This window comes from Prionailurus bengalensis, chromosome B1 (assembly GCF_016509475.1).
Source record: "Prionailurus bengalensis isolate Pbe53 chromosome B1, Fcat_Pben_1.1_paternal_pri, whole genome shotgun sequence".
Classification (NCBI taxonomy): domain Eukaryota; kingdom Metazoa; phylum Chordata; class Mammalia; order Carnivora; family Felidae; genus Prionailurus; species Prionailurus bengalensis.
In genome coordinates, this window is record NC_057344.1 from 8,882,293 (window position 1) to 8,901,425 (window position 19,133).

Sequence of the window (19,133 nt, forward strand, 5' to 3'; positions counted from 1 at the left end):
GTGGTACCGCGTTTCTCATTTCAATCTGTTTTTACGTTAATCTGTGAGCACTTGATGTTACTTTCTGATTGTACGTCCTGCACGAAATTAGCGTGTGTTTCATTATACAGAAGTAAGTGCTACTCTGTAAATGAGGAAAGAAGGTATTCTTCGTTTCTGAAATATTTTTTCTGGTTTATGACCCTGAAACCATTTGTCACATCAGTGACAGATTCAGGTCACAAACTTGTTTTTGACTTTTTAACCTTTAGAAGTCACCTTGGTGACTTATAGGACCGTGTAGTGGAATACTGGCCTATTAAGTGATTTCTTCTCAAAATAAACTACATACAATATATTTTCAGGTTTTTTTCGTATTAATACCAGCCAGCGCTACAATAAAGGTATCATAACAAGGATATAGTACATCATGTTACATAGTGTAATCTGTTCTTTACGACAGTTGTTTATAATGTTATGATGCCTTCATGAATGTGATCCATTATAATAATAAAGGTCTAGGGCAACAGAACACGCTTCATGATGTCTTCCTACCATTTTAAAAATCACTGTGACATTGTTAACTAGTGTCACAGATTATTTTAGTGAAGAACTTTAACAAAGCAAAATGCTAAAGTAACAATGACTTTAGGACAGTAAGTCATTGTTAGTGAGTCCTGTCACTGTGTAAAATAAATCTTATGTCGATCATAACTTAAAGGGGAAAACGTAATGGTGAACAAATGTATCTTGTGTGTGTGACTATCCAACTAGTATGTTACTTCCCAATGGTTCATACGAAGATTATTTTACATATGACTTAGTATTTACTTTTTTCATTTTTTAGAAACGTGCTTCTTCAACAATCTCTATGCTCACTGTCACAGAAGATCACATACCTCTTAACATTTTGGATATATCTGTTTGGAGAAAAATCTTAGCATCGTGCACATTGTTGTGTAACGTGGTTTTTTATCTTTAACCTCTTTGCACGTCACTAATATTCTTGATGCTGTTTTAAACCCCTTATATTGTAAAGTACATTGTAAATCTAGGAAAGTCCATAAAACAAATAGGCAGCTTAAAGAATTTTGCATAAAATGAACACCCATAGCATCACTCCTCATGCCAGCAAATATAATATTTTGAGCATCCCCGAAAACCCCTACCTGCTCATACAACAACACTTTTAGTGGAGGTGTAACATTAGTTTATGGCTGAACAAAAATGTGTCGTTTTCTACTGCCTTTTAAATTGTAGTTCTGTATATATAGATAACTTCTCAGAATTAATCTGTCAGACATTACACTGCGTTTATACAATTGGCTGTAGCAATTAAAATAGTGTCGTGCTGGGTCATGAGTGAAGGTCGACAGTGGGAATCCAGGACTGTTGCACGGCTCAGGTGATGAGCTGTGAGGTCGTCTATTACTAATAGTTGGGTTTCCTACGAATCAGGGCAGATTTGGAAATTAGGCAGGTCTCGAAATTCAGGGCAAATGCAAGGAGTCGGGTGGTTTGAAGACATGATTATCGCACGAGGTATCACTCTGAGGAGAGGGTTTTCGACCCTCCCACCATCTTTATAATTTTCATTGCATCTCAAAGCCCTGATGGGACTTGGTGGTTTAGGTGCCCTGATTACCGCATGGCTCTTGTAGTGAAGGCTTAGATCATACATCTTTGAAGGCTGAAATTCTTCGGTGTAGGGTTATGATAACTGTGATTGTAAACTTTCGTAATTTTGTGTCACTTTTAAGTGCTTGCAGTACCAAATAAGAGAAAACTTAGTGGCTCAAGGAAAAAGAGATTTGCTTTTTTTTTTTTTTTTTTTTGTACCAAACAGTAAGTGTAAAACTTTTGGCGTTGGTTCAATAGCTCTAAAATGTCAGAACTTATTCGTTGCCTTATGGTCACAAGACAGGTACTGTGGCTCCAGACTTAGCACACGCAAGCCAAGTCAAGGGTGTCATAGCCACACCCTACCCTTTTGAGTAGGAAGACGGAAGCATTCCCCAGATACTGCCAGCAGAATATGGCTTCATTCTCATTGGCCAGAATGATGTCGCTTGGCCTTTTCGCTGAGCCCTACAATGCTCAGCAACATGTTTTTTCTTTTCTTTCCTTTTTTTTTTTTTTTTTTTGTTGTCAAGGCTGGATGTCACTTCTGGTTCAGTGTAGTACATCATAGGAACAATACATACAGGAAGAGGTCAGACACTAAGGCAGCCTTGAGAATTCAAGACCTTTCTAAATTTCTAGAAACTTTTTGAAGGACTTTAGACTTCAGCAGAGTGTAAATATGGAGTTTGAGCCAATCTTATTTAGATCTCAGGGATCAAAGACACCTCATTCAACATCCGAATTACGACTGGTGCTCAGTGGGAGATTGAGAGGAAAGGGGCAATTCTCCCTCTGGGATAAAAAGATGGTTATTTTTGAGAATAAGAGATTAAAGGAAAATGGGGGACTTACCGCCTGATAATCTTGATCTTTTCGAGGAGTAGTGGAAATCACCTGCCAAGATTATAGCAGGTTTGAAATGGAACTGGTGATGAGAAATTGGTGAGAGATTTTAGAGGATTCATTACGGGAAGTCTCATAAAGATGGCAATAATTGAACAAGAAAGATTGTGGAGCATAAACAAAGATCCATTTTTAAATCAAATAGCCAGACATTAGTGAATCCTAATTATCACAGTCTTTTGCCTTGCTGTAGTATCATTTCAAGGCACCTCAATTATAATGTAAAAAGTGAGAATTATCCCTTACTGGAGAGAGAGTCTACTTGGTCTGGTGGGAAATTTATTGGTGTAGCTGATCATGGCAAAATCCACTGTGCTTCTGAACCCTGGGAGTGTGTGTGTGTGTGTGTGTGTGTGTGTGTGTGTGTGTGTGTGAGTGATAGAGAGTTAACACACAGTCAGTGGAAGGTTTTGAGAGACTGGAAATCCTAGTGAGGGCAGACTGCCTATTTTAGTGGAAGTCCAAGGCGAGAGAGTTCAGAAATAAGGAGGGTGTAATAAATTACAACAGTGCTTTTCATTTACTGCTGACTAGTACATTCTGGGCTTTTAAAGGCAGATTCAATCCTCAGAGTGAAAAAGGGGAGACTTACAACCTGGGCGTGTCCTTAGTGGCTGATACCTTCCTTTTTCTTTCCTTTCCTCATTCTCTTTTCTTTCCTCCCCCCTCTTCGCTCTTCTCCCTCTTCCTCTATCCCCCATTCTATCCCCTTTTCCTTCTTCACTTTCTTCTTTTCAAAAGTGTGTATTACTTGCTTACTCTGTGTCAGACATGTTCTTATGTATTGTTATAGATACAGTGGTGAGCGGACCAGACATATTCCTCCTGTTGGGACTTACCGAAAGCACCAAACTCATAGACTGTACGTTGAAGAGCAGTGGAAAAGGAGGCAGATCTTGGGATGGCCCGCGGGGAGTGGTGAAGGTGACCAGAAGTGGTGAGATTGCAGGTTTTCATGGAAGAGTGTGCAGGCTCGCTCTGGGTTGGGTGTGTCCCGTAGGGGGAAGAAAGGACTTAGGCCTGTCACCGAGGTTCCACTAGCTCTGTCAGACCATGTGACCGGACATAAGTCAGGATGACAAATGGGATAAGGAATACATTTTTGCCTTTGGATGCAGAGCGACCTTGGCATTGATTTAATTACTCTAATGCTCTGACGTGTTTCTGATCCTAGGAGGGTGACATCTGCATTGCTCCCAGTGGTGTCAGGAAGGCACTCCCGGGGGTGGCTCCTGGTGTGGAGGGATGGACTTCATATGCGCAGAAGTCAGACAGTCCTGCAAAACCACGGGGTCCTCCTGTGGAGAGGAGCCCAGACCCTGGCTGACCCAACATGGCCGTGTCAGTCGCCTGGAGGAAGAGAAGGAAAAGCCGAGCGAAATTAGGGAGGGATCCTTTTTCCTCACTGCTCCATCTTCTTTCCTGCTGAGGGTATTCACTGAGCCCTTGGCCTCTCTACTCCTTTCCCCTGAGCGGCTATTCCAGTGACAGATTTGGGGAGACTAAATTGGACAGGGTCACCTGTGCCCTTCACCCTCTGGAGGCCGAGTGACAGGCAGGATTGTCATCCCTTGCCCCTGCTCGTTCCTGCCTGGCTGGGTTAAGTGTGGCCAAATCTGGGTTTAATGCGAGGAAGCCCATCTGACTCTCAAAGTAAGGGATTTCCTCTGCCTTAGCCTTTATTAGTTCTCAGAGTGATTCGCAGGCATCTGTCGACCACGCCTGGATCTTCTATTTTAGTTCACTCAGAACAGAGGCGAGGGAGAGGAGCTCCGTGGAGGGGGTGCCCCAGGGAGCGAAACAGCGATGATGCTCACCCCACCTTCTTCTGCTTCATAGAAGTTTCTGAACGCGCTCACGCAGGCCATCTCATCGATGGCCCCCATTTTGCAGGTGAAGAAATTCAAGTTGATAGCAGTTAAATAGCTAAAAGTTGCAGTGAGATAAGATATCCAGGTCTCCTGCCTACTAAACAAATGTTTTGTCTTTCTTGTATCTTCAACTACCTTGGGTGTATATTAAGGATACGTTTCCTCTGCATCACCGGGGTGAGTCATACCTTCATCAAAGTTTGCACAGCCCCGCAGGGAACGTCAGTCAAACTGTGAAAAAAAAAAAAAAGCTCACCTCTATATATCTTAGGAGTTAAAGCCTCGCACATCATTCATTCATCACTCACTTGAAATAGGTCAGATTTTTCATTCTCGTCTGAAATGCATTCAAACACATTTCCGTTGAGGGCTGCCCTTCCTTCGCGCAGTTTTGCGTTTGTTTGTTTGTTCAAAGTGCTGGATTTTGGTATTGGTTTTGTTTTGTTTGTCATCCGGTGCTATTTATTTGTGACTCAACGAGGAAATGAGTAGTCAAGTCCGCAAACTGTTGAAGAATTTCGACAGCAGCTGCTTTCTACCAAGTACCTTTTAATTCCTCCACCTTGGCAGAATGCGGTGTCTATCAATTGTCGCAAAGCCTCAGAAGTCTCCAGCTCCGCGGTGAAAACTCTGTTGTGCTTATTTTTATGTGAAGGGAAACCTAACACGGTGAGCGCCCAGGAGAGTCCTTACGGGCAGATAGCACTGGAACGTTGCCACGTGGCAGTAAACTCTTATCTCCAGCCAAGACCCATCACCACAAATAGAAGGAATGCGAATTAGCCGCGGAGCCTGTGCATTTACTATTAAGAGCAACTGTGCAATCTAGTTTTCAAGACCCACACTACCCAAACACATTTTTCTGCATTACATAATGTTATCATTTAAATATTGTCGTTCGAATGGGAAGCCCAGCTGTGCATATCAGGACACAGCTGTCGGGTTGAGGTGCACACAAGCCATCTGGTGCTTGGTTCTGGGTGGTTAAATTCTAGCCGGGGATTTAACTTCATATCCAGCTGTGATAAAGTAAATTGAAAGCTGCCTATTATTCTTCAGAAATCGCTCCTCTGGGACAGTCCTCAGAAATAAATTTTAGCCAGAGGTATCATTGACTGGTTCTACACTTTCGGTTACGGCGTTGGCCAAACTAAAGGCAAACAAAAAATTGTGCGGTCGTTTCATTGTCTTTGTGGGAAATAAAGCAGGAGAGCTGAAGAGAACGGAGCTGTTCAGTCTTCTTCAGATTATTGGTGGAGGGGGCCGCACCTGCCGTCGAACGGACTTTCTTCGTCTCTCTGGGCGCGATGGGAGGAAGAGCCAGGTGATGTGTAAAGGCCGAGTTGGACAGCAAAGGCAGTGATCGTTCTGTCGGTAGCCATGAGAAGTAGGAGGGAGCAACAACATTCTTCACAGTAGTCATTGCCGTGCTCAGGTCCACCCCTTTCCCACTTCCAACTGTGTTCAAGGGGCGGATCTTCAAATGCCGCCTTGACCTTTTGTGAGTATGTTTAATCACGAAATCTCGAGAAAGAAAAAGCCCTTGACAAGTTAGACTGCTCCGGTGTCTTGAGGCATTTCTGTGTATCACTTCCTGTATTATGGAATTAATCCCTATCGCTTTTTAACATCTTCAAAGGAACAGACTTTTATTATAACTTATTGCAATATTTTACTTACTCAATGCCTCATAGATCATTTTCTCCAAAGCAAATGGCACCGATATGTATTCATTACTGAGCAGGGTAGAGTTATGGTATATATTCATGTACGTTAGCTGTCAAATAATTTAGCTGGCCTCAAGATGAAATGGCTTCCTCTTTCTTTAAAACAATATACTTTATTCTACTCCGTGTCTTCTAATTGGAAAAACTTACCTTTTCTCTCTAGATGGAACTTTCTTCTGGGAGCCACAATTGCTTTTTTCTTTTTTCTTTTTTTTTTTAAATTTTTTTCAATGTTTATTTTCAAGAGAGAGAGAAAGAGAGAGCGAGAGCGCGACCATGAGCAGGGGAGGGGCAGAGAGAGAGGGAGACACAGACTCCGAAGCAGGTTCCAGGCTCTGAGCTGGCAGCGTGGAGCCCGACACAGGGCTCGAACTCACGAACTGAGATCTGACTGAGCCACCCGGGCGCGATTGCTAGTTTAAACACAGAAAAACCTGAAGGTGGGTGTGTGTAGAGAAGTGATTCAGTAAAGACCCTTTGCTTTATTTTCTTTTCAAAATGTGTTTGGCAAAATCTTTTGTCGGATGATGTGAGTAACTAGAACACACGGGGAAGGCTACGAATGCAAACATCTGATGTGTATACATTAGTCAGGGTTCTCCCGGCAAACAGAACCATGAGGCTACAGATAAGTAGACAGAGATAAAAAGAGATTTATTATAGGCATTGGTTCACATGGTTTTGGAGGCTGAAAAGTCCCACAGTATGTGGTCTGCAGACCGAAGAGCCAGGAGAGCCTCCGGTGTAATTCAGTACTAGGCTACAGGCCAGAGAGCGCGACGCTGAGCCAGTGATCTTACTCACATCTGAGGTCAAAGGCCGAGGACCAGAAGCTCCAAGGCTGGAGAGCAGGGGAAGGTGGACGTCCCAGCTCAAGAAGAGAGAGAGAATTTGCCCTTCCTCCTCTTTTTTGTTCTTTTTGGCTCTCTGCACATTAGGTGATCCTGCCCTTGTGGATCTTTTAGCCCTACTCAATCGAATGCTAATTTCCTCCGGAAGCACCCTCACAGACATTCCCAGAAACAACATTTTACCGGAGTCCGGGGGTCCCTTAGGCTAGTCAAGTTGACACAGAAATTCATCACCGCAGAGTAGTTAGGTTTGCTGGTTTATTTTGCTTTTGATTCTAAATACAGAGTTTAATAATAGGGAATTAAGTTCAAGACCTGTTTCTAGGGGCACCTGGGTGCCTCAGTTGGTTAAGCATCTGATTTCGGCTCAGGGCACGATCTTATGGTTCGTGGGTTCGAGCCCCGCGTTGGGCTCCTTGCTGACAGCTCAGAGCCTGGAGCCTGCTTGGGATTCAGATTCTGTCTCGTTCGCCCTCACTCTCGCTCTTGCTCTCTCTCACTTTCTCTGCCCCTCCCCCACTCATGCTCTGTTTCTCGCTCTGTCAAAAAAAAATAGAATAAAAAAATAGAATTGATCTCAGGATTATATATTTATTAGTGATTCCTCAAAAATAGCCATTTTAAAAACATGGTTAATACTTTGAACACCCGATAAAGAAATCCATCCCTCAGATCCTACAGGTACCCCACTCCATACCATATTCCCTGGACTAAATGGGGCCGATAGTACCATTTTAAGCAACTCTGTGCAGCATGAAGGGCTGACCTTGACCTGGTAGAAACATGAGACAAAAAGGAGTAACAGCAAGGAGAACAGGAAATTTACAAAAATTCTAAATTTACAAAGATTTGAGAGACATAGTATGCATCATATTTTATTCTCAAATTTAAACTGTGGACGGTTGTTAAGTTTTAGACTGTTCTTTTCAGTTTGAATACTTTAAAAAATAATTTTATTTCATGCTTCAGTACCTCACGGTGTAGACAAATGAAAACTGAAAATTACCTGTACTTGGTGTTAGAGGTTTCATTATTTGACCTAGAAAATTAATTTTACCAAAGTCACCGTGATGCCTACAAGCCGTCCAGTGATGGTAAATAGCCCTTCTTACAGCAAAAAGATGATAGACTGAGAAAAGTATAAGGAAAATTAATATTTAGTGACTTTGGCTTTTCATCTTATGTGTATTATTTCTTTCAAAAATGGGAGATGGGCGTGACTCTCTTGAATGAGTGAATTTTAAAAATACTTGAAATGAATATGGATATTTATATAATTCCTATGTTGTATTATGAAACTATCTGGGAAAAAATGAGTAGTGGTAAAAATGACTCAAGACGGTTTGATGTTTGTACGAAGGGACCTGTTGTGGGTCAGATGCTCTACAATAGAAGGAATTTGTTGTTGTTGTTTTTAAATGTTTATTTATTTTGAGAGAGACAGAAAGAGTGTGTGACCAGGGGGAGGGGCAGAAAGAGAGGGAGAGAGAGAATATCCCAAGCAGGTTCCATGCTGTCAGCACAGAGCCTGACGCGGGGCTCCATCCCATGACCCATGGGATCACGACCTGAGCCAACATCAAGAGTGGGACACTTAACTGACAGAGCCACCCACGGGCCCCTGTTGTTGTGTTCTCACTTGTCCTGACTTGGACGTGAGCTTCGTTTCCAGGCAGGAAATGGACGAGCACTTGTGGCGCTGATGGTGCCGAAGCATGTCGGTATGTTCTGTTCTTTGTGCAGCGGTGACCGCGATGATGAGCAGCTGCCATCTATTGTGTGCTTACGGTGAACCCAGCACTACGTGCAGTATTCCCTGTGTTAATTGATTAATCCTCTCAACACTATTATTACCCACACTGTGCAGGTGAGGAAAGACCCAGAGGGGTTAAGGAACTTGCCCAAATTCTCCTAGCTAGTAAATAGTACAGCCAGAATACAAATCCGTAATGTCTGGTTCCAGAAACTGTATCCTTTTATCCTAAATTATATTGCCTCCAAATTATGATTTGATGTTGTTTTATAACATATTATAGAATATATCTGATTGGGATCTCATAAACAACCAGGATTCAAAATATGCAAATATGTAACGCACATGTGGTCTCTTTTTTTATTTTTTAATGTTTATTCATCTTAGAGAGAGAGAGAGAGAGCAATAGTAGGGAGAGAGGGAGACACAGAATCTGAAGCAGGTTCCAGGCTTTGAGCTGTCACTACAGAGCCTGGCGTGGGGCTGGAACTCATGGTTAGTGACCTGAGCCAAAGTCAGATGCTTAACAAACTGAGCCACCCAGCCCCGCCCCCCCCCCGCCCCGCCTCTTCTTAAATAACCAACCAAAGAAATGATGGTGTTTAGAATATGTTAAATATACTAGATTCATAATTCCCCAGGCTCCCAGGTTTTTGTTTTTGTTTTTGTTTTTTTTTTAAGTCAAAGCCTTTTCATATTTTGGAAAGAACTTGAGGAAAGCAATTTGGAAGATAATGGAGTAAAAGGCAATAGAATCATTTAGGTACTAAATCATTAGTTACTAAAATGGGTGCTGGAGTATAGAGAACAGAGTGGTTTCGACTAGTAACGTTACCTCAATTAAACTGAAATACGTTTAAAAAACTTCTGAAAAATGAAGGACACAAGTTTCCACAAACTGTGTACCCTGAAGATGGTACAAGAGGAAATCAGTTTTGCTCACAAAAAGGCAGCTCTGGTTTAGACGGAAGTAAATCTTTCCAGGATTCTGTGCGATAGATCAAAGCTGTAGAGACTCACCTGGCCTTGCTTATCACTACTCAGGTACCTGTTAAATGTTAACTGGATCCCTAAGATCCTTCCACCTCTGTGATTGTGTTGAACTTGACCAACAGTTGTGCTGTGCCCCCCCTACCCTTTAAACTGATGCAACTTAATTATAAGGGCTATGGTGTGTGTGTGTGTGTGTGTGTGTGTGTGTGTGTGTGTGTGTGTGTATGTATGTATATATATATGCATGTAGACCAAAGATGGCTACATAATCATTGGGAAAATGGTATCATCAGCATCCTTTAGGAGCTGAATGGTGGTGTTTTTCAAGGCATTTTCAAGTCCTTCTGCATGAGGTGAACTTGTTACCAAAATCCAAGTTTGGCTGCCTGTCACTTAAGAGATGAGTTTTAATCGGAAAGGAATATGAGGTTTCTCTAGGAGACTGGCCCAACTGGGGAGAAGGCAGACTCTTGTCTAAAGGCCAACTTTAAGGTTTGTGCCTGGCCCAAGGATTTTTAAAGGTGTCTAGGGCAGTTAATCAGTAAAGGATGTACATGGTCTGTAACATTTCTGGGTCCGTGCAGACTCAATGGTGCCAGTCCCAGATGTTATCCCAGGGCTCCAAGATTGCGCACGGGGGTCTGGTTCATTAGCGCCTGGGAGTTGTACGAGGTCTGGTTTCTGTTTAATGACATGAAGTGCTCTGTTCTTCCTAAGAAATAACGCATGATTTATAGATACCCAAAGAAAGGTTAGTTAATCACTTGTGTGGTCTAAGCATACTTGGAAAAGCTTAAAAACTACTGGGTTGGCCAGACAGGCCAAGACATCTTCCAACTCAATTCTTACCAAACAGGAATTAGTTATTCAAGGGTTAACCTCTTCATGGATTAGAGGCCTCTAGCCAAGTCGTAGTTTAGGTTAAGAGAAAACACATATTCTTTCTAGGAAAAATTGTAAGCATCAAGATTACCCTGTGGTGAAAGACGTGATCCTCTCTGAAGGAAAGATGTGAAGCTGGAGGTTTAACTTAAAACATATACGATGGCTTTATTACTACTCATTTGGAAAGAGGAACAAAAGAAAGTTTGGGGCAAAACCGAAATGATCTGAAAACACTTACTTGAAGTTTATGCAAATAATACATTTCATGAAGTACTCCTCGATCGTATGTGCTGATCTATAACTTGCTAACCCTATAATCATCATGTTGCTATTAACTGAACTGTCCACAATTTCTAGGCCCATTCTTAGTTACAAAAGTTATGCAATTGGTAAAATAATGCTCTCAGGAGTGTAAAGGGTCACTTCATCATTTTTGCTTGTTTTTTATTTTTTTACTTTTTAAAGTTTATTAATTTTTTTTGGGGGGGGGGCATGAGCAAGCAAGGGAGGGGCAGAAAGAGAGAGGGAGAGAGAAAGAATCTGAAGCAGACTCCACACTGATAGCACAGAGCCTGAGGTGGGGCTGGAACTCAGGGACCATGAGATCATCACCTGAGCTGAAACCAAGAGTTGGATGCTTAAGCGACTGAGCCACTCAGGTGCCCCCACTTATTTTGTAAAAATACAGAGATATAGGGGCACCTGGGTGTCTTAGTCGGTTAACCGTCTGACTTTGGCTCAGGTCATGATCTTGCGGTTTGCGAGTTCGAGCCCCGCATCAGGCTCTGTGCTGACAGCTCAGAGCCTGGAGCCTGCTTCAGATCCTGTGTCTCCCTCTCCCTCTGCCCCTCCCCTGCTCATGCTCTGACCCACTCTGACTTTCAATAATAAATAAACATTGAAAAAACATTTAAAAAATACAGAGATATGACTTTGCAACACTGACCAAATCTCAAATATATACTTTAACTCATTTTATCTTCATACACATCTTTTAGAAGTTATCATTACTTTAACACTTCATTCTAGGGGCGCCTGGGTGGCGCAGTCGGTTAAGTGTCCGACTTCAGCCAGGTCACGATCTCGAGGTCTGGGAGTTCGAGCCCCGCGTCAGGCTCTGGGCTGATGGCTCAGAGCCTGGAGCCTGTTTCTGATTCTGTGTCTCCCTCTCTCTCTGCCCCTCCCCCGTTCATGCTCTATCTCTCTCTGTCCCAAAAATAAATAAACGTTGAAAAAAAAAATTAAAAAAAACCCACTTCATTCTAGGTCACTAAAATTTTGTACCATCTTCCAGCATTCTTCATCCTTTTTAACACGTTTGGTGAAATTTCAAGTTCAATAATTATTGAGGAGACTTTGGGAAAAAAATTTGGTTAAGATGACACCTAAAGGATTAGGTTATTTAAACATGAGGTTTAACCTGAACAATGAGGTTATTCAATCTTAGATATTAGGATAGAAATTACCCTCTTTGATTTTTTATTACAGACATTCTCTTTTATCTGACACGAAGCAAATGTAATAGTTTCAAGAGCTGCGAATGGACTGGATGACCTTAAAAACTCATTCCATGAACATAGGTATGACCTACACAATACTGGGCATGAAGTGACTGGAGCCACTCTTCCCAGAGTGAAGAGATTAGTTAATAGTGACAAGTAGGAAGTGTCATGACACTGGACACTTGAGTGTGCCTGCTGGAAGTGTCGTAGGTGACTCTTCCCATCACAGTGATTTTGAAAGCCCAAGCCTCCCACTGTATGACCCGGAAAAATGCAATTCCTTTGAGAAATTAGACATCCAGAACTCTGGTTGGAAATACAGAGCTAAAGCACACTCCCGTCATATTCAGGGCCTAACCAGAAGAACAAACATTACATATACGTTAGTTGATACAGACGCATGCTTAAAAAATAAATCTGAGAAAGCACAAGCAAAGGCTAAGGTTTATGAGTAAAGGAAGTCAAAAGTCAAATGCATATTCCTGGTGTCTTTGTGCACAGGAAGCAGGGACGAGTGGTTAAGACTATACCCTGAACTCAATCTGCATGTGTCTGAGGCCACTGTGTAAACTTCACCGTTTGTCATGTAGAGCTGTGTATTGCTAATCGTAGAAAGGTTTCATTTCTGGCTGTGAATTTCATCTTCTTCGGTGGATTCATTAACCATCTTCATAAAAGGCAGAGGAGATGTTCTGTCATAATAGTTGACATCTCTTCTGAATAGACCAGGTATCCATTCTAATTAACTAATGCTAATGCATAAAAATTAAGTAATTTTAATATTGCTCTTGAACCTAAGTCTTTATTTTATAGATACTTGATTTGGTTGCTCAGATACGCAACCATTACGTATGTGTATGATGAGGTATCTTCAGAAAAATCTATACATGAAGCCAAACTCTTTAACACTTGTTTTTTCTTCTAATGATGACTTGGCTAATCCTATATTATGACCATTATTATCATTTTCAGTGTATTGAGGTCTATAAATTATATCTGTAGGTATAGCTTCTACATATTTCTACAGAAGACTTTTAAGTATGTCATATATGCATGTATCTATATGTATAAGTGCATAATCTATATATGTCCATATATCTATATATGTATAAGTGCACAAATATGGGGTATATAACTTGGTGAATTTTTACGTATAAAAATGCATCCATATCGTCACCACCTAGATCAAGGTATAGAACATTTCCAATAGCTGTCCTTATCAGTTCACACCTCCTTCCCAAAATAAGCCCTCCTATGACCTCTGTTGCTGTAGAAGAGGTTGCCTGTTTTTGAACTTTGTACAAATGAATCCATACAGTTTGTGTGCTCTTGTGTCCGGCTTCTTTTTTTTCAATACCACACCTCTGAGATTCATCTGCATCATTACAGGAAGCAGGTTTTTCGTGTTCATTGGTACGTAGCACACTGTTCTGTACTTTATCCATTGTAATATTACTTGCATTGTTTCCAGTTTGGGGCTAGCTGCGACTAATATGGCCACACAGTTCTCTGGTAGAGTTTAACACTTATTTCTATAGCGTGTATACCCATGACTCATTGCTCTTAGACAAGGCATGCCGAAGAAAATACATTTGTCCATTTCACAGATATCTGCATATCTCCCTAAAGAGAAATTAACTAGCAATAGAAAAACATCTCCTTAAAGCCTCTTTGTTTATGAATCATTTCCTTGGTCATTGGATATGGCACTCTTTGTTTCCAGTAAAATCTGTGCCTTGCCAAGAAAGCAAAACCACGTTGTAGAGATATGCTATGAGTTGGACTCCAATGAAATGTAAGTGTAAGGTCTAACGGGATTATGCCAGAGGCACAGATGTAAAAAATTAATTTTACCATAAGCTCACTCTGTCAGCTCAAATTCTCTGCCCCAGAAAGTGTAAGACAGACCGTTCAGAATATTTCTGTCATGACCCGCGGCAATTTCTAACCCTTCCCTACAAAAACAAAACAAATGAAACAAAACCAAAACCACACAAAACATGCATAACTTCCTTGTCATAGAGCATCCCTGAGCAAGACCAGCTCTGCTCTGGACCTTACCTTCAAGTGGAGGAAGGAAAAGCAGTGTGAGTTGTGTCTACACGTGCTTAGGAATTGCATTTGATAAAACAGTGAGTTGCAAACATGGTTTGTTTGGTCTCAGGCTCAAAGCTGACGTAGCTGAAAGCTTCGAAAGACTTGAAACCTAGCGCAGTGAGTGGCACCCCCTTCCTCCAGTGGCTCAGACTGAACACCTGGGATTCAGCCTTGATTTACTTTCCTCAAACCCATCTGCAACCCATCAGCAAGTCCTAGTGACTCTTTTTTAAATGGTTATTTACTTATTTGGGGGGGGGCAGTGTCAGAGAGAGGGGGGAGAGAGAATCCCAAGCAGGCTCCATGCTGTCAGTGCAGAGTCCCACATTCCTCACAAACCATGAGATCAGGACCTGAGCCAAAATCAAGTCAGACGCTCAATCTACCGACTCACCCAGGCCCCCCCTAGAGACTCTCAGTAAAACATTCCAACTGCAACCACCTGCACCATTTCTCTGTGCCTTCTGTTCCCTGCCATCCCCCTCTCCCCTCCCTTGCCCTCTCTTCCCTGCCATCCCCCTCTCCCCTCCCTTGCCCTTCTCTTCCCTGCCATCCCCCCTCCCTCCCTTGCCCTTCTCTTCCCTGCCATCCCCCTTCCCTCCCCTGCCCTTCTCTTCCCTGCCATCCCCCCTTGCCCTCACTTCCCTGCCATCCCCCCCTCCCTTGCCCTTCTCTTCCCTGCCATCCCCCTTCCCTCCCCTGCCCTTCTCCTCCCTGCCATTCCCCCTTGCCCTCTCTTCCCTGCCATCCCCCCTCCCTCCCTTCCCTTCTCTTCCCTGCCATCCCCCCTCCCTCCCTTGCCCTTCTCTTCCCTGCCATCCCCCTTCCCTCCCCTGCCCTTCTCCTCCCTGCCATTCCCCCTTGCCCTCTCTTCCCTGCCATCCCCCCTCCCTCCCTTGCCCTTCTCTTCCCTGCCATCCCCCTTCCCTCCCCTGCCGTTCTCTTCCCTGCCATCCCCCGTTGCCCTCTCTTCCCTGCCATCCCCCCCCTCCCTTGCCCTTCTCTTCCCTGCCATCCCCCCTCCCTTGCCCTTCTCTTCCCTGCCATCCCCCCTCCCTCCCTTGCCCTTCTTTTCCCTGCCATCCCCCCTCCCTCCCTTGCCCTCTCTTCCCTGCCATCCCCCCTCCCTCCCTTGCCCTTCTCTTCCCTGCCATCCCCCTTCCCTCCCCTGCCCTTCTCTTCCCTGCCATCCCCCGTTGCCCTCTCTTCCCTGCCATCCCCGCCCTCCCTTGCCCTTCTCTTCCCTGCCATCCCCCCTCCCTCCCTTGCCCTTCTCTTCCCTGCCATCCCCCTTCCCTCCCCTGCCCTTCTCTTCCCTGCCATCCCCCCTTGCCCTCTCTTCCCTGCCATCCCCCCTCCCTCCCTTGCCCTTCTCTTCCCTGCCATCCCCCTTCCCTCCCCTGCCCTTCTCTTCCCTGCCATCTCCCCTTGCCCTCTCTTCCCTGCCATACCCCCCCTCCCTTGCCCTTCTCTTCCCTGCCATCCCCCTTCCCTCCCCTGCCCTTCTCTTCCCTGCCATCCCCCCTCCCTCCCCTGCCCTTCTCTTCCCTGCCATCCCCCCTCCCTCCCTTGCCCTTCTCTTCCCTGCCATCCCCCCCTCCCTTGCCCATCTCTTCCCTGCCATCCCCCCTCCCTCCCCTGCCCTTCTCTTCCCTGCCATTCCCCCTTGCCCTCTCTTCCCTGCCATCGCCCCCCTCCCTTGCCCTTCTCTTCCCTGCCATCCCCCCTCCCTCCCTTGCCCTTCTCTTCCCTGCCATTCCCCCTTGCCCTCTCTTCCCTGCCATCGCCCCCCCTCCCTTGCCCTTCTCTTCCCTGCCATCCCCCCTCCCTCCCTTCCCCTTCTCTTCCCTGCCATTCCCCCTTGCCCTCTCTTCCCTGCCATCCCCCCCTTGCCCTTCTCTTCCCTGCCATCCCCCCTCCCTCCCTTGCCCTTCTCTTCCCTGCCATCCCCCCTCCCTCCCTTGCCCTTCTCTTCCCTGCCATCCCCCCTCCCTCCCTTGCCCTTCTCTTCCCTGCCATCCCCCTCTCCCCTCCCTTGGACTTAGCAGCCCATTAGCAGGTGTTTCTTCTCTGTACACTTATGGCTGCTTTGCATCTGTTTCTGCATTCTGCCATCTTGCTGCAGACAGAATTATTTTTTCTAAATATAAATTCGATAATGACATTCAATTAGAAACAGAAACAAAACAGAAGCTACCTGGGGCTTATCATGAAACCTACACCCAAATCCCTTTTGGCCAAAACATCTCTAGATTCTCAGTCTTGACTGCACATCGAGAAAGTTTGAAAATATTAACTTATGTGGGCAAATGGCATTTTACAGCTCCCTGAGGAGGTTCTAATGCTCACCCAAGACTGAAAAACTCCTTCTCTCATATCCCGTCTCCTCTCTCCCTCTCTCTCCCTCTCCCCCCACTTCAACTCCACTTGTTTTCTTGCTGTTTTTTGAACAGACTGAACTCATTTCTACCCCCCAACATGGATCATTCTTTGCTCAGATTCTTGGATAATAGATTCTTCCACACACTTAGATCTCTGCTCAAATGTTAACTTTACACATCCATTTTCCTCGACCAACCTGCTTAGCCACTCCCTGCTTCTTTATGCTCTGTGTTTTTAGCATTTACATGAAATTATGTTACTTTCGTTTTTACTTGTTTAGTGTTGCTCTCCCTGGGAAAGAATGTCTGCTTCATGAAGATGAACGCTTTGTCTTATTCACCAAAATGTCCTTCACTCAGCATATAGTATGACTGTCGCTAATTCTCCAGTTAGTGGTTTTTGGTTTTTGGTTTTTTGGTTTTTTTGAGTGATTGAAAGGACTAATCAAGATTTGGGATCAAGAATTTCTACAATTAAGGTATTGGAGCTTATAGAATTCTTCATCTGAAAGGCTTTTGTTGTTGTTCTATATACAGCCTTAGACTTTCCTTGTGGAAATAGTGAAGGAGACTTTGGCTTTATTTGCTTAATTATGTTGCTATTTTTTAAAATGTTTATTTATTTTTAAGAGAGAGAGAGAGTCTGAGTGTGAGCAGGGGAGGGGCAGAGAGAGAGAGAGAGAGAGAGAGAGAGAGAGAGGGAGAGAGAGGGAGACACAGAATCCGAAGCAGGCTCCAGGCTCTGAGCTGTTAGCACAGAGCCTGACACGGGACTCAAACTCATGAACCAAGAGATCGTGACCTGAGCTTAGGTAGGTCGCTTAACCAACAGGGACTCTGGCTGCTCAGGTGGCCCAATGTTGCTATGTTTTCATGTTCCACTTACCTAGTGAGATCCAAACCATGTGGTTGGACTTTCAAGTGAGTTGGCTGGCTCCAGGACTAGGATTCTTTGCTAGATTCCTGTCTACTGAGAAAGCAGTATCCACCATTCTCCTAGGAGAATGGCCTCAATGGTAATCCCTGCCCTGTATGCTGAAGGCCACCCTCCTCACCCCTTTATTCCTGTGTCTCCTTTCCACCTTCTCCCTTCCTGGTCCAGTGATGCTTCTGCATTTACAGGACTTCAGCAATAGACATTGTCCTTCCACACATCTTCATACCTCCAGCTTAGGGCTGGGTCCCGGCCACTCACACAGAAGTCCAAGATGGCTACTTTCCAGCTCCAAGGCAAATGCTGCAAATCTTTCTCCTGAGTTAGAATGTAAATGAGAGCACTCAGGGGTCATGTAGCCTCATCAGGAGGAGAGCTGAACTTTGAACTTGTTATTTGGCCACAAGAACAGCACACTCTACATTTTATCCTGCTTTTCTGAGGCTAAGCGAAATTATACTGAGAGAGTAGAAAGCTTGAAGAAGCCCTACAACTAAATGTAGAAAGAATAAAGAGCAGAGTGAGAGCTATTTTGCATTGAGTGGTGACTAGAAACCCATCTGGCTATTTTAAGCACAAAGGAATTTATTATAGTGAATTAAGTGCCAGTAGGAACATAGATATAATTATGATGATACAAAAGTTGGCACGATAATTAAAAAAAAAAACTAAGTGGTGAGAAAAATCAAAGAAATTCTATGTGTCTATAAGCAACATCCTTTTTTTGGTAAGGATGATTCTGAGCCACCAAATGTGAATTCTGCAGCATATGAGCAACAAACAGAAAATAAGAAAATGATTGAAACAGGAAGAAAACAGAAAGAAAAACCATCTTCGACTGTATACAAGGCATGGCAACTCAACATTGCATGAGTTCATTAACACAGTTCTTAAAACGGTTTCTGCCTGCGGGGAGGGGTCAGTAAGCACTAGCTACGAGAAACCATGAGGACGTGCCAACCAACAGAACTTGGTACATGCTATTTTCAAACCCCACTCTCTTCTTCCATTGTCAAAGTGAAAGGCAAGGTGGGCAGCCACAGAGGGCACCAGATTCAATCTTTGGTAAGGTGATCGCAAGCACATTTGGAAGAGTTAAGGTTGGTGGAGCCACTTCTGCAGATTCTTTTTGTTTTCCTCTTTGGTGCTTTTTAAAATTACAAACCATAAGAGACTCTTAAAAACTGAGCATAAACTGAGGGTTGATGGGGGGTGGGAGGGAGGGGAGGGTGGTGATGGGCATTGAGGAGGGCACCTGTTGGGAGGAGCCCTGGGTGTTGTATGGAAACCAATTTGACAATAAACTTCATATTAAAAAATAATAATAAAATAATTGGGACTGAAAACAAAATAAAATTTTCAATGTAAAAAAATAAAATTACAAAAGTAATATATACATGATATCACACCAAACAGCAGAAATGTATAAAGAGAAAGTTGAGAAATGCACTTAACTCAGTTTCCCTAATTCCGTTGACTAGTGTTAATGGCTTTGTGTCACTCAACACATTTGTAATTCAAATGCTAGTTGTTTATTTGGGGAAAAAGTTAAGCAGAATGCAGAGTAGCATAGCCTGCCTTCAAAGGGAGGTCATTTCAGAGATTACTATCTTTGTACAGTAAGCGTAAATCCT